Genomic DNA, 13,635 nt, shown 5'->3' with positions numbered 1-13,635 from the left:
TTTTGAGGAGGGGCACTAGGGATTGAACCCGGGCACCTAAGCACACAGACACCTCCTTGCCCTTTTTTGAATTTATTTGGAGACAGGGCCTCACTGAGTTGATCAGGGCCTCACTGAGTTGCTAAGGGTGGCCTCCAGCTTGCCCTCCTGCTTCAGCCTCCCAAGCTGGGATGACAGGCATGGGCCACTGCTCCCTGTAGTGTTGCTTTCCACCCGTGATGGTGTCTCCGGGTTGTACTGTAAGGTGACTTGTCAGTTCTTGTGCTGTGACAGTTTGAGGTAAGAAGGTTGTTGGTGGGGAGGAGATGGATGTGAAGAGAAGGATGGTCCTTCTCACTGTCCCCATTGGCTGTCCCTCCCAGGGCTGTGGATAAAGGAGGTCAAGGAAGTCTACGAGGGGGAGGTGACTGAGCTGACGCCATGTGAGACCAAGGACCCCATGGACGGCAATGACAAGACCATCAGCCATGTGATCATAGGGCTCAAGGCAGCCAAGGGCACCAAGCAGCTCAAGAGGAGTCCGTCCTTAGCCCTATCCTCAGCACTGTTGCACTGGGCAGGTGGTGTGACCTCTGCGTTCCTCTTACCTTGGCCTCTGCACTATTGATGCCATATGGGACACTCAGGATAACACCATGTTGTATAAAGGGACACTTCGTAGAGGGCTTGGGCATAGGTCCCTTCATGTGGTAGCTCTTTCTTTTCTCATTGCTCCTGGGAGTTGTGTGGTTAAGTCAAGAAATTGCTTCTGCCATCTCATCCCCCACATGATGACCATTGGCCAGCCAGGCACAGTGGAGAACGCCTGTCATCCCAGCCACTCAGGGGCTGAGACAAGAGGATCACAAGGTGAAGGCCAGCCTCATCAACTTAGTCAAGACCCTGAGCAGCTCAGGGAAAGCCTGTCTCTAAATAAAATAAAAAAGTGGGGCTGGGGACGGGGCTCAGGTGTAAGTCACCTGTGGGTTCAATTCCCAATACTGTCCCTCACCTCCCCCAAAAGTCAAAGTGGACATAATTTTGTTTTCTTTTTTTTCTTTTTCATAATGTTTTTACTCATCCACTGTTGTTATGATTGACTCACACTAGCCCTACACCTGTGCCCTCCTGGATAGCCAGGTCACCTGCTGCATAGACAGGTCCCCTGCTGCCGGATTGGGGAGGTATTTTACCTGTGGCTCCTCACAGCTGTGTGCCGAGTGTGAAGACACTGTGAATCTCATTTTTCCTATTTTTCCATATCAAGGCCTCAGGCTAAGAAAGAGGCTCCACAGTCATCCTGCATCCAGTGCTGGCTGAGGGGCAGTGTGTTTGCAAGACCCCTGGTGCTGTGTGACCCCTGTGCATCCTCTGAGCTCCCTGGGACTCAGTTTCTTATTTCTAGACCACTCTCTATCTAACATAGAATCTCTCCATCTTTTCCCCATTTATAATTTGATGGTTCTTTGATTCTCTGAGGTGGTTTCTCGGTCACTGCTTTATAGAGATCATGAAAATGTCACTTCTTCCAAGGGCTATTTTTCTGTTTCCTAATGGGGCCTTTATCTCAAGAGCTTGGCTCTGCAAACCTCTCTCTCTCTCTCTTTAATCCCTGACCACATCCTGTCCACCCTAGATTAATGAGGTTCTGAGAAGGTGGCCCCTTCTCAGGAATGACACCTTGAGCCAGTTCATCTGGAAAATCAACCGTATAAAAGTGCCTGAGATGAAAAGAGAAAAATTGTCCTCTTCCACATAGGAGAAAGGACACAGGAATACAGTGGAAATTTGAGCCATCCATGGGTCTGCTTTGTCCAGCTTCTCGAAGAAAAGAGCCTAATGGAGAAGGGAAAAATTGTCTTCCAAAACAAAGGTGGTGCCCACCTCTGCTCCCAGCAGCTTGGGAGGCTGAGGAGGGAAGATGATGAGTTCATAGCCAGACTCAGCCAAAGTGAGGGCCTAAGAAACTCAGTGAGACCCTGATTCTAAATAAAATGCCAAACAGGGTTGGGCATGGGGCTTTGTGGTCAAGGGCCCCTGAGTCCAGGCCCTGGTACCCCCAGTTCCCTCCACAAAACCCAAGTCTTTCTGGGCATTTTTCCCACTTGGATGAGATATTGGGACAGAAGGACCTCAGGTGCGTTGTGTGGAGTTGTGAAGTGTCTGAGTTTGAAGGAGGCTTACAAATCTCGGCCTGGGGACTCCCAATTCCTGATCCTGTTTGCAAAGTGCCCCAAGGAGGCCAGAGAGGCTGATCCCTGGTGAGATCCTGGCAGCTCTTTTGGGGTGAAGTTGTGAACATTATCCACCCATTTTAATTGTGTGTGGCCCACAGGATTTTGATGCATGACAGTTTATACTCCCCATCTCAATTCTAGAACATTGTCATGAACTTCCAAGGGACCTCATTCCCATGAATGGCCACATGCTGTACCTCCCCCTGCCCTTTGGCCACCACACACCGACTTTGTTTCTGGATTGGCCTTTTTGGGGCCCCCTCCTGCCGAGGGAACCCTGCACTAGGTGTTAGTCTGTGTCGTATACCCCGCAGCCCCCCTTTGACTTTGGAATTTGTATGGGACAGAGTTCAGGTGTGTTTCCACAGGGTGGCGATCTGTAGCAGCTCCTCTGGAAGCTCAGCTCAGGACCTGTCTGCCAGTCGGGACCTGCAGAGGCTGCTGTACTTGCCCTGGTGAAGAGCAAGGCCCTGTAGAGCACCATCACCCGAGATGTGTGTGCACAGCCCCGGGAGCCAGAGGGTGCTAGGATTTGCTTTTTTTGTGGTCTTGGGGCTCAAACACAGGGCCCTTGCCATAGTGAACTAGTGCTCTGCCACTGAGCTGTGCCCCAGCCCCAGGACCTAGCTGTGTGGTCTAGACTGGCCTCTACCTTGGTGATCCTCCTACTTCAGCCTCTTGACCCAGACAGTTTGGGGTGATTCCAACTTATGTTTCCCTTTCTGAGCAGGACTCCTCTGAGGGTGCTTCTGGGTGCTGTCACATAGAGAAGGAGACTGAGGCCCAGAGAGCTGGAATCACATGGGCCATGTCAAATTCAGCCTCAGGTGGCTAAGCAGGAAGCTCTGATGTCCCTACTCAAGGACTGGAGCTGTACTGGTGATCCTGGAGGGTGCCGTGGGGCATGGCCATTGACACATGTCCCCTCTAAGGGCAGTGAGATCCCTGTGAGAATGCTCCTATCACTTTGCAACCCCTGAAGGCAAGGCAAGGAAGAGTAATGGTGACGTTCTCTTTTCTCCTGTGGGCAAACAGAGTCACCCTCAGGTTCACCTCCTGGTGTGCTAAGCCCTCATTCCAGGTTCTTGTGCCGTGCCACATACCCTCATACCCACCCACTCCTAGGGTCGCTAGCTACCTCAAGTGTCTGTCTGTCTGTCTCTCTCTCATGTTTAGTCCTGTGAACTGAACCCGTAGTGCTTAAGCAGGGAGCCAGAAGCCTGCCCTTTTTATTTTGCTTTGTATAGTTTTGAAAGAGAGTCTCCCCTTGATAAGTTGCTGAGACTGGACTCCAACTTGACGATCCTCCTGCCTCAGCCTCCCAAATCCCTGGGATGACAGGTGTGCACTGCTGTGCCTGGCCTCTCTGGTCTCTTACAAAAAGGTGCCTTCCCTCGGGGTCAGAAGGAACTGGAACATGCATCACAGTGGTCTGTGTCCCCCTTTGTGTGGTTTGGTTTGGTTTTAGCTAAACCCCAGCATTTTTGAAAGTCTTCAGAAGAATTGAGTGGAGGCCAGGAACGTCATCTACATGGAGGCCAACAGCAGGGCTGTAAAGATATGCTCCCTGGGGACAACGCCACACCTAAGGGTCTGCCAGAGGGAGACCTGGGTGACAAGGGTGTCACTTCTCTCAGGGGGGGTGGGAGGGGAAAAGTCAGCAGCTGTCCCTTTACCTAAGTCACCTTGAATTTTCTCTGTTTTCCTCTTCTTGTGACTTCAGCAGGCAAAGTGTTTAAGACCCAAACCCTGTGGGGGACAGGGATCAGACAGCCTTTGTCCCTTCCCGCTGCACCAGGTGGCGTCTTCAATCTTCCCTTATCTCCCTGGTTTTCCTCCCAGAATCTTGAGCCTGTGGACTGCACCAAGTGGTTCCTCCTCTATCTCCTGTGGCGTTCCAGGGTGGCTGCTCCTCCCTGGTTAATGGATGAGCCTCAAGCCTCATGTCACCCATAAATCACCACCTCGAAGAGCCCAGGCCCCAGCTCCAGTGAGTCCCCTGGATGCTCCTTTATCAGGAGTGAAAAGAAAGGAGAGAGAATCTTCCAGACAGTCTCAGGTGTTGCCCGGGGAAGGTCTAGAAATCCAGCTTGGAACCAGGCTGTGGGGCAAAGGAGGAGTGCGCTGTTGGGGACCCTCGGTGGGCAGCAGTGACCTTTTTGTCACTGAGCTCTGTGTGGTCCCAGTGCCCCATGGTCTGCTGGCAGAGGCAGGGCAGGTGCGGCTCCTAGCCCACAAAGTTCACCCTGGAGGCTGAGGAGGAAATGCCCTGCCCAAGGGCGACATGCACAAAAAGAAGGAGGTCATCTAGGACAGAATGGTGTATGACCAGGACGTAGCCAATGCCAGGCACCAAGGACAGGCCCTGCTAGTCCAGCACATGCCCAAGGCCAAGGGAACCAGTGGCCAGGGCCATGCTGTCCTCCTGGAGGCCCTCTGGAAAGCTCATCAATGAGCATGACATGAGCTTCGGCCTATTTGTCGCAATGTACACATGCCGTCACAGCTGATCTCTAGGCATTATCTGCCCCAGGCTGCCTGCCAGCCTGGTGGGGGCTGCTCTCCACCCCGGGCTGGGGGTACCTGGTGGGAGCCCTCACAGGGCCTTAGACAGCCTCACAGAAGCTCTGGCCTCCACAGAACCTGAGCCCCGAGTCCTCCAGGTCCCAGCTGGCTCTGCTCTGGGTCCTGCTGGACAGAGTGTCATGTTTGCTCTTCATCCTGAAGGGAGCCTCCTCCGCCCCACGAGGAATGGGCTTTCTGCTGGGAATCTGGTTTTGCTTTTTGTCACTTAGAACTCTGCCCAGGAGAGGCCAGAGGCTCTTGGGATTGGAGTTTCTTCCTACCTGGCCGGAGTTTTCTTTCTTTTTTTTTTTTTTTTTGTACTGAAGCTTAATCCCCAGGGGTGCTTCCCCATGGAGCCCCATCTGCAGCCCTTTTTATATTTTATTTAGAGACAGGGTCTTGCTGAGTTGCTCAGGACCTCTCTAAGTTTCTGAGGCTGGCCTCCAACTTGCAGTTCTTCTGTCTCAGCCTCCCAAATTACCAGAATTTTTAAAGACACATGCCACCACGCACGATTCTGCTTGATTCTTACAGGTCAGGGGAAACCTTGAGGGGATCCCTCTGAGTTCAGGAGCCCCTCATCCTTCCCAGGAGAGCTGTGCTGGGCCTGTCCACCTCAGGCTTCTAAGTTGAGTGGCATCAGGGACCTGCAGGAGGCAGGAGGATGGGCTTTGGTAGCTGCCATAGAAAGTCCTGTCTCCTACAGCAGGAGAAGATGTCCTGACCATGATGGGGCAGTTGATGAAGCCACAGAAGACAGAGATCACAGGGAGGATGCGTGGCGAAGCCTGAGCCCAGAGTTGAGTTGAGGCCCTGCTTCTGACGTGTTCCCAGCTCTGAGCGCCCCCCCCCCCCCCACTGCACTGCTCTGAGTCTTCACTCTCTTTAGAAGCTGTGGCCACATTGTGTGCTCTGGCCCCGCTGAGGTCAGCATCTGCTTCCTTTGAGGTCCCAAAAAGGTGCCGACTTTGACACCAGGCAGTGGGTCTCCCTTGCTCCTTTATGGACTTATTTATTTATTTTTTTGATGCCAGTGATTGAACTCGGGGGCCCTCGACCACTGAGCCCCATTCCAGCACTTATATTTTGTATTTAGAGACAGAGCCTGCCTGAGTTGCTTAGGCCCTTGCTAGGTTGCTGAGGCTGGCCTCCAACTTCTGATCCTTCTGCCTCAGCTTCCCCAGCTGCTGGGATGACAGGCATGTGCCATCATGCCCAGCTCTTTCCCAATTTTATTTCCTTCTTGCGCCCATTACCATTTAATCCCTGAAAACCTAAGTTCAAAATGAATCCACTGTTGCCTTGAGGCCTCGCAGCAGCCTAAGCTCCTCCATGAGTGGCCAAGAGCAGATCTGTCTCTGAACTCGGTTTTGACTCCCCGGGTCATGGCTGTGGGTGAGGACAGGCCTCAGATCCCGGTTCTTTAGGAACAGCTCCATCCTGATGACAGGGGGCGCTGGTTTGGAAGATGAGGGCTCACACCTGAGGCAGGTCTATGATTCTGCATGGGCTCATGGTTCTAGGGGCTGAGGCTGAGCTGGCTCTGACCCTCTTTGCTCAGGTTTCCTGGGGAGAGGATTCTAATTGCACTTGATGGAAAGTTAATGAACCTGACCATTGTCATGCAGGGCCCCCAAAAGGGCTCCTTGACTGAGTGCAGCAGAGGAGAATCTGCATATGAAAACGCATCTCCCTGGGGCTCCCAAGTGGGGTGTCTTGGCATCAGGCTTGGGGCTAGATGTGGCAGCTGCTGGACACTGCACCCCACACAGCTCCACAGAAGGCTTTTTGTGTCATTTGTGGGTGATGATGCCTTTTTTCCTTTTTTAGATGAGGGTCCAGGGATTCAACTCAGGGGCTCTTGACCCCTGAGCCCCGTCCCCAGACTTATTCTGTATTTTATTCAGAGAGAGGGGTTTCAACTGAGTTGCTCAGGGCCTTACTAAGTTGCTGAGGCTGGCCTCCAATTTGCGATTCTCTTGCCTTAACCTCCCAGGCTGCTGGGGTTATATGCATGTGTCACCACACCTGGCATGATTCTTTTTTTCAAATGATGACACCACACCTGGAATGAGTCCAGTACCCATCCTGGGATCAGAGAGTCAGTAGGAGAACCAGGCTGCAGGGTTGGGTCTGGAGGGAACTGAGGTGTGGAGAAGAGAGCAGGTGACATTTCCCCCACTGGCTGGGACCCTGTCTGAGGTGAGATCAACAAGGTGGTGAACAAGTACATTGACCAGGGCATGTTCGAGCTGGTCCGCAGCGTGCTGTTCATGGATGAGGCATGCTGGACATTTAGGGCTTCACCTCCCTGCACTGAGCTCTGGAATCTTCCAATCAGGCAGGTGCTGCTGGCTGTCCCTGCTCCCCGGGTCTCTCCCCACCCATGACGTCACAAGTCAGGATGGGACAAAGGGAGTGCATGTTGCCCCTGGGAGGAGATAGCAGGGGGACTGAAGGCCACAGCTGCCCTGTCCCTGATGGGCAGGGTCTCTGCTGGCCTCTGAGACTGGACATTCCTGTGGGGAGCAAATGCCTAAGGCTGTGGGCCCACTTTGGTGACCTGAGTGTCAGATGCCTCACCTTGGCTTCCAGAAGCCAGCAGAGCTCGCTTCATCTTTAATGAGAACACTGAATGACATCACACCTTGTCCCTTGTCATAGGTGAAAACACAGGTTTGTCTGTGAATTTGTTCTTCTTAGCTCCCTGTGACAGCAGCATGCATCCTGCCATGTCACTTACCCTGGATGTGATTTTCATTCCTGTGGCTGACCCTGCTGTGGGGTGTCCTTGGTTGTTGCCAGGGTCCCTGGCCTGGCCAGCAGTTGTCTTTCCTATGTGAACATGGGAAAGTGTTGTCCATTCATTCCCATGTCTCTTCCAGTTCCTCCCATCCCTTCCCTTTGTCTCATCCAGTGAAATTCTCTTCTCCACTATTGTGAGTCAGCATCTGCATGTCAGAGAGGACACTCAGCCTTTGGTTTTTGAAATTGGCTTACTTACTCAGCACGATGCTCTCCAGCTCCATCCATTGACCTTCAAATGCCATCATTTCATTCTTCTTTATGGCTGAGTAATATTCCACTGTGTACAGAGACCACAGTTTCTTTATTCATCCATCTGCTGTGGGGCACCTAGGCTGGTTCTGTAGCTTGGCTACTGTGAGTTTTGCTGCTGTAAACACTGAGGAGAATGCAGGTCTCTCCAGGAACAAAACCAGTGAGGACAATAAGACCTTCCTGGAGACACAATGGGGCCTCTGGCCCCTGCCTGGCCTCAGCCTGCTTTTGAGTATAGCTGCTCCAGCCATAGGGACAGGGGGCCTGGTGAAGAATAGCTTGGACACATATTTAGCACAGTGGCTCTGCTATCTGTGCCACAGCTGTGGGACATTCCTCCCTGGGCCCCTGGGCTAGAGGCCTTCCCGCCTTCCCTCAGGCCCAGCGGCTAAAGTGGGCAGGTGGCGCCCTCGGGGTTTTCTGTCTTCCTGGTTCAACAGGAGCTGGGTCTGGGCCTGCTCAGCACATGTGGCAGGAGGGCCTCTTCCACCCCAGCAGCCGAGGGCCATGGGGATGAGTCCCCGAGAATGCATGCTGGGGTAGGAATTAGAAAAGAACCCTGTGGTCCAAGTGTCTCAGGACGGCTAGAGCCAGAAGTGACCCCCCATTTGCCCAGACTGGCTGCTGAGTGACAGACAGTGGGAAATTCAGTGGCTCTCGATGGAGAAGCCCCATCTCAGGATCTAGGGGACCACAGAACCAGGCCACCCACGGGTCCCTGCCACTGACTGCTCCCTTGCCCTTGGGATCCGAGCAAATGACCCAGGCTCATGGGTAGCATTGTGTGGTCCCCTCAAGTCCCCTGACGTGACTGAACAGGATCAGGGTGAAAGTGCCTCCCACATCCTTGGGGGCAGCTGGTGTCAGCCTGGCCAGCTGCTGGGGGAGCTCAGGGCACCCTGGGTGGCATTAGGGCTGGAGGCTCTGCAGCCACCACCTGATGCTATAAAAGTCCCCTAGCTGGGTCCCCTCACTGGGTCCCCTCACTGGGTTCCCCTTACTGAGTCCCCTTGCTGGGTCTCCTAATTTGGTCACACCTGGCTGGCCGAGGGCTCCCCATGGATACATGGCACCCCCTGCTGGGGAGCCCTGCTCACAGCCCCCAAGGGTCCCTGGCCTGGCCAGCAGGTGTCTTCAGAGGGTGCTGCTGTGTCCACCCTGAGCCCCAGAGAATGCTCCACAGGAAGGTGGCTCTGACCTGAGAACCTGCCTGTGGGAATGGAGCCCCGTGGTCTCTAGAACAGGACTCTGGTGCCTAGTTCTGGGGACGTGGTCGAGCAGCACTGAGGGATGTGGCTACTGCCCCTTGAGCCCAGGAGCAGGGGCTGTGACCTGGTGTCCAGGGAGCGTGCAGCCCAGAGGTTGGCTGGGCTGTGACCAAGGCTGGACTGAGCCAGGAGCCAGGGATCTGGGCAAGATGAGGTTGGGTCTATGGCTGAGGAGTATCTGGGACATGGGCACACTGTGAGTGACTCCTGACCTGCTGCCCACAGGGTGCTCCCAAGGGGACCTTCCAGCTCCCTGTCCCACAGACCCACGTCTGACCCCGGGGTTCATGAGGGACAGGGGGAGAAGGGACAGTGTTGGCTGAGGGCTTTTTCTCCTGGCTTCCCATGTGGGCCCTCAGGGGCACTGGGATGTTTTGACATGCTGAGAGCCTGTGGGGCTGTCCTGAATCGGGAACCTACCCAGGACAAAGCCAGCAAGTGTCCACCCAGGCAGCACCTAGCTTCAAGGCCCAACCTCCACCCAATGCATTTAGAGACAGAGTCTTGCTGAGCTGTTTATTTAGCACCTTGCTTTTGCTGAGGCTGGCCTCCAGCTACGATCCTCCTTCCCCAGCCTCCCAAGCTGCTGAGATGACAGGAGTGGGCCTCTGCAGCATCCAGTCTTTTTAAAAACTCTTAGGTGGTGAGTCTGGATGACAGCCTTGGCCTCCTCGTTTTCTTCTGTGTGGGGCTAAGAAGGGAGCTCAGGGACTCCTGTGTCAGGCCAGCTCCAGGCCATAGGCGTCAGGCCGTAGGCAGTCATGTGGCCTGGTCCTAGTGGGAGCCTGTGGCCCGGTCCCAGGTGGGGCTTTGAACAGCCCTCTGGAGATGCAGCTCCTACACCCTGGAAAACTCCAGTAGCACTTAGTGTGTTCACAAAATCACAAAACTGCCACCACAGACGGTTTTAGAATGCTGCTACCCCTGTCCCCATCAGCCGTCCACAGCCCCTCTGCTGCCCCGACCTCAGGCAGCGGGAGGCTGCTTTCTGTCCCTTAGCCTTCTGTGGCTTTGTGTGGGGTGTGACTGACAGGCTTCACCTCTGTCCTCCAGGCCCTTGAATTCCCCGTGGCTGAGGAGCGCCCACTGTGTGGGGCCTTCACCAGCTCATGGATCTGTGCTCTCATCAGCCCAAGCCCACTCCGGGGGTTTGGCTGTGGGAGTGACACTGCCGCAGATGTGTGGGGACTGCAGTATCTTTTTTTTGGATCTGTGTGGAGAAGTGGAACTGCTGTGTCACATGGTACCTCTGACCTTCCAAGGAACTGCCAGTAGGATGGCTTTATTGCCACACTTCTACCAGGAATGTCTGAGGGTCTTGGTTTTCCACGTGCCACTTGACATCTGTTACTGTCCACCATAGATGTCCTGGTAGGTGTGTCATGGCCTCTCACATGATTTGCATTTGCCACGGGCCAGTGAGACTGCATCTTTTGTGTTTTACTGGCTATTTGTATATCTTTGTAGAAATATCTGCTTGTATCCTTGGCCCTTTTTATTATGTTATCTTTTTATTATTGAATTGTAAAAACTTTTTATATATTGTGGATACTAGACCTTTTCCACGTGTGTGATTCATGAGTATTTTTTATTCTTTGAGTAGTCTTTTCAATGTTTGAACAGGGTATTTGACATAAACGAGTTTTGAATTTTGATTTAAAGCTCCAGTTGACTGTGCTGGAGGTGTATGGGGCTCAGTGGTAGAGTGCTTGCCCAGTGTGCCCAAGGCCCTGGATTCCACATCCAGCATCACATACATATACAAAAAACAAAGAATTGCAGTTTATCTGCTTTTTCTTTTGTGTTTTTGGCCTCATATTTAAGATATCATTGTCCAGCCAGGAGCAGTGGCACATACCTGTAATTCCAGAGGCTGAGGAGGCTGAGGAGGCTGAGACAGGAGGATCACGAGTTGGAGGCCAGCCTCAGCAAGGCCCTAAGCAACCCAGTGAGATCCTATCTCTAAACAAAAATTAAAAAGGGCTAGATCTGGGGCTCCGTGGTAGAGCCTCCTATCCCCAAACAAAATCAACAAAATAAGGGTTCTCTGGGGCCACCTGAGGTTTTACACCTGTCCCTGACTCTGCTTTCCTTGTGTCACTGCCAAGCTCTCTGTGCCTGACAGTGACCCCCTCCCAATTACCGGTGTCCAGTGTCTTGTCTCAGACAAACGTAGGTGACGGGACTCCTCTTGGCCTTCACAGGGGCACCGAGGACATTCCCTCTCCCCACAGGATCCCCCTGTACCTATTGGACCACGGGATGATTCTCTGCACCATGCTCTGCTCCCCCACAGGAGATGAAGCAGTTGCGCCCCTGCCGCCATCTCCTCCGGCATTCACTTCCGGCCCCTCACCACCCCGGGGATGCTCCTGTTACCCAGAAGCTCTGTCCCCTCATCTGCAGGGTGGGTTAGTTATGGGGACATTGTCCAGTGTCCCAGAGCCTCCGTTCCCCTGGGTCTTGCCTGTCCTCACCTTTAATCCACTTTGGTTAAGTTTGAGGGAGAGAATAAAAAACAGGGACCTGAAAACAACCAGGGACTGAACCAGGGCCTTTGACTCAGAGCCAGTCACCAGCCCTGTTCTGCATTTGATTCAGAGACAGGGTCTCACTGAGTTGCTCAGTACCTCACTAAGTTGCTGAGGCTAACCTCCACCTTGCGATCCTCCTGCCTCAGCCTCCTGAGCTGAGATTACAAGCGTGCTTCACTGTGCCTGGGGCCTGGTGACTGTGGATTATGATTTTTCTCCTCTGAAGGATCATTAAGATCTGAGCCCAGATGGAGGGGATTCACATCAGTGAGGAGGCGCTCAACCACCTGGGGTAGATCAGCACCAAGACCACTCTGAGGTGAGGCGGTGGCCTCCTGGGCCCAGGTCAAAGCTGCCCAGGGCTCAGGGTGTCTCTGAGCTTCCAGGTGTGACAAGTCCCAGGACACAGTGGCTCAGACTGCTGAGTGTCTCAGGTGGCTTGTGAAAGTTCGATTGATGAGAGAGGTCCCCCCTTTTCCTGCAGCTGGCACTCCCTCTGCAGGAGGTCACTAACTCTGTCACCATCCTCTGGGACAAGAGATGGACAGAACCAGAACCTTGGCTCCCTGGAGGCCTTGTCAGCCCAGCCCCTCCCCTGGCCACTGGCCCCTGCCTCCTGTCCAGATGCACGAGGACATTGGGCTCTCCAGACAATGAAGGGTGTCCCCTACAGTCCACAAGGCCCTCTGACCCATTTCCTCACCCCCACATGTCCCTGGTTTCTGGCTGGGCCTACAGCTGAAGCCTCCTTGGCTGGGTGGTGGCTTCACTGAATTTTAACTTCTCTTTGCTGGAGACCCACAGGGACGGGCCCTTGATTCTGTTGTTTTATTATGACATTGGGCTGAGGAGCAAATTCAGGGCCTCGCAAGTGCTAGGCAGGCACCCTACCACTGAGCCCTATCCCCAGGCCTCTTTTGCATTTTATTTAGAGATAGGATCTTGTTGAGTTGCTCAGGACTCACTAAGTTTCAGAGGCTGGCCTCCAACTTGCCATCCTCCTGCCTCAGCCTCCAGAGATCTTGGGAAGCCACTGTTCCTGGCTTGAAAAATTTCTAGACTAGGGTGAAGATGTGAGGACCAGAACTTATGTCACACTGGTGGCCTCCCTGATGGGGCTGTGACTGTGATGTTCCCATTAATGGAAGCTCTCTCCTTTGCTGGCTCCAAAACAACCATCTAGAGCCTGGAGGGGGCCCAGCTGGCAGATTCCTGCCACCCGTGGACCTGGCGGGGACTCCCTCTGGGCCTTGCTGGACTCTTGGCCCAACTGTCCACTGCAGGTCCTTTGTGCAGCTGCTGAATCCAACCAATCTGCTGGCCAAGATCAATGGGAAGGACAGCATCAAGCAAGAACCCCTGGAGAAGACCAGAAAGCTGTTCATAATGCCAAATCCTTGGCCAATATCCTGCTGACCAGCAGGACAGTCCATGAAGGGACCTGGGCAGCACTCCATAGAGACTGCGTCCCCAGTCGCAGGCCGGGCCTCCCCTCTCCCATGAGCTCTGCGGTGTGGATAGTTGTGTCTGAAGATCTTTTTTGTTTTAAATTATTACTTTAGGGATTGCTTTGGTGGAATCCTCCCTCCCCTGAGGTGCTTTTAAAGAAAATATTAAATGTTATTTGGATGACACCACCCCTACCCCCTCCATCTCCCTTCCTCCCTCCCTCTCTCTCCCTCTTTTAAACTTTTTTTAGGGGTAGGGAATAACTGAGATTGAACCCAAAGACTTTTTTTTTTTCAGAGAGAGGGTCTCACTGAATTGCTCAGGGCCTTGCTGAGTTGCAGAGGCTGGTATCCAACTTTTGATCCTCCTACCTCAGCCTCCCATGCCACGGGGATGACAGGTGTGTGCTACTATACCCAGCTGGCCATATTTTAATCATCTACTATTGTTTTATATATATTTCTTCCAACATGGCTTAGGCTCAAGGCCAAAAGTGTGGTTTCTGACCATTGTACCCAGGAAGGGTGCCTCCATGTCCCCCAC

General features: G+C 53.4%; 1 pseudogene; it reads left to right on the top strand.

The window, feature by feature from the left end:
* Nucleotides 1-218: 218 nt before the first annotated feature.
* LOC143387633 (ruvB-like 1) lies at nt 219-13,059 on the top strand (annotated as a pseudogene).
* The last annotated feature ends 576 nt before the right edge of the window (nt 13,060-13,635 follow it).

The sequence above is a fragment of the Callospermophilus lateralis genome, unplaced genomic scaffold (assembly GCF_048772815.1).
Source record: "Callospermophilus lateralis isolate mCalLat2 unplaced genomic scaffold, mCalLat2.hap1 Scaffold_83, whole genome shotgun sequence".
In the NCBI taxonomy this organism is placed as follows: Eukaryota; Metazoa; Chordata; class Mammalia; order Rodentia; family Sciuridae; genus Callospermophilus; species Callospermophilus lateralis.
The sequence above is the reverse complement of the archived record's forward strand: the minus strand, read 5'-3'. Positions and strand labels throughout refer to the sequence as shown.